The 2,513-nt window shown below is 35.3% G+C and overlaps 1 protein-coding gene across 1 annotated transcript in view; it reads left to right on the forward strand.

Moving 5' to 3' along the window:
* LOC118338446 overlaps positions 1-2,513 on the forward strand; it is a 5,358-nt gene that overhangs the window by 936 nt on the left and 1,909 nt on the right. The window lies entirely within an intron of this gene.

Consider the following 2,513-nt stretch of genomic DNA (forward strand, 5'->3'; position numbering starts at 1 on the left):
TTTTTATGTTGAATGTCTTGTGCTTCTTTCTGTTTTCTTTTGTCTTCTAACATCTTGGGAAGAATAAAATTACAGATCCTTTGGAGACTTAGATGTGATTTCATAATTGAACTTTATGTTAATCTAAATGTTGATATACTGATTAACAAGAACATTTAAAAATGGCACTTTATACCAAAAAGGTTGTCCACCGCTGCCCTAAACGAACCCCTTATAGACATTAGTGTCTCCCTTTGGAAGGATTCTCTGTGAGTTTACGTCTTTGGGAGGATACATTAGGTCCTGTATTGCAATAAGAGACACACACAGTCACACACCCAGCCAGAGGCCACTAATGAGGCCTGTCCCTGATAATGGAGGTAATCAGTGCAGCCTATCTGGCCTCTGCCCCTGCTGACATGCTGCCAGCCTTGCCTTGGTTTATTTATACACGCCTGATCCATCAGCACCAGCTCTATGTTTGGTGGGTCTCAGCGTCCCCAAATAGAAATAATTAGGACAGGGCGGGAAAAGAGGAAAAGTGAAAACGTGTCTGAATGTGCATACGCTCTGAGCGGACCCCCTCCGCCCCATCCTCTGCCAATCTCTCCATCCATCCCTGCTGTTCTGTCTCCTCTCTGTTTTGTTTTCTGTAGACAGAGGCAGCAGGCACAAGGAGGAGGAAGAGGAGGAGGAGGAGTGGTGGAGGGGTGTTGTGTGTGGTCTGGATTGGGTGGCCATCCGCCGGTGAAGTCGGGCGAAGCAGAGTGATCAAATTTTCCAGATTACCACACACACCGTGGTCCTGATACTATCTCTGCTTCTCTCTTATAGAGCCTTCCACACCCACCACTGTGTTAGTGCAGATACTGAATTCATTGATTAGTTAATTGACTTCAGTTGTGACTGTCAGTAATCTGTATTTATTCATCAATATTTCCTCCGTTTTGTGGTTTTTATGTTTGTTGTAAAGTAGTTTAAATGTGTCACTTTTTGGCTCTGATACATTTTGATGGCATTGATCATTTTGGACAATTTATAGACTAATTAGTTCATCAAAAAGATTTCTTCAAGGTTACAGAGTAACTGTTAATAAACTGAAACTGATAATTTAGTCCAAATGATGAGTTATTTTTTTTCAGGATGAGAGCGAGCATTTAAAGAGAAAACAACAAACCTTTTGTCAAATCTAAATGGCAGATAGTGTCAGACAATTAATCACTGTGTATAGATTTTTAATCTAGTTAAAGTAAGTTTTCTTTACTATTCAGCCCCAACTAAGAAAACATCTTGTTTTCTTCAAACAAATGTAAACAATCACCCAGTGTAGTATATCCTATAGAAAATAATATATATTGTAATAATAAATAATAAAAATCAACTTACATTTAGTAGAAATTAGCTTTTGAACATCTTGACAAACAGAATAAAGAAACTCTGCACTAGTCATGAAAAGTGTTTCATTTATAGATTTCTCACAACATTTATTGATTTAGTCTTTAATTGATTGATTTTAGTGTTTTGACTTTGACTTTTGTAACTGTATGCACATTTTCACAAATTTCAGCTGTTCAACTTCATTATTGATAATTTTAAGCAAATTGTAATTAAAACTGAGCAAAATTAGTTATTTGTTTCATTAAACAAAAATCTGATGATTTTTGTGATTTGTGATTTTATTAGTGATCATATCATACAATGCAAAAAATATGTTTGTTATTGTTAAAAGTTTAGTTTTCTTAAAAGAATTTAAAAAAATTGTGCCAATGTATGTCTTTCTAAAATAAACTTATTTCAAGAATATTTTAGAAATCAGTGTCCTAAAAAGAAACCCCTGCACTAGAATAACAAAAAAAGACACTTGATTTTGACTAATTTGATGTTTAAGCAGATTTTTAGCCTTGTTTTTTTTTTTGTGTTTTGAAAATAAGACTTATTTGACTTAGTATTAAAACAAGAATTTACTCTATATCACTAATATTTTAGCAATGTGTGAATGTTTTACCAAATGTTGTTTTCCAAATTGATGATTCAATGAATAAAACATTGAGTTCAAACTACAAACAAGCAATATTAGACATTAAACTTTTCTTTTACATGTGTGAAAACCTAAAACAATAAATAATAAACATTTATTTATTGTAGTAAAATAAATTGAGTATTTTAGATGTAATATTGCACATTTACCATATTGTAAACCAGAAGAATAACCTCTATAATTCATATGAAAATTAAACCAACCTGAGGGTAAATGCGTCTCCCTAAAGCGAGTCTGTAAACAGCGAGCTACTCAACAATGACCTTATCTCGCTCCCCATCTTCCCCTCAGATCTGCTGCAGGGAAAATGGATGAGGGCGTGGGGGTGGGACTGTGTGTACATGTATGTATGTGTGTCAAGGCATGTTGTCAGCACTTAAAATCTCGTCAGAGCGGCTGTAGTTGGTTTGACTCTAATGATGACAATGCCAGGCGGCAAGGCGGCAGATGTAATTGGCATGTCTGAGGTCACATAGTTACACACACACACACACAC

The sequence above is a fragment of the Morone saxatilis genome, unplaced genomic scaffold (assembly GCF_004916995.1).
Source record: "Morone saxatilis isolate NCDOM2014 unplaced genomic scaffold, NCSU_SB_2.0 Contig4, whole genome shotgun sequence".
In the NCBI taxonomy this organism is placed as follows: Eukaryota; Metazoa; Chordata; class Actinopteri; family Moronidae; genus Morone; species Morone saxatilis.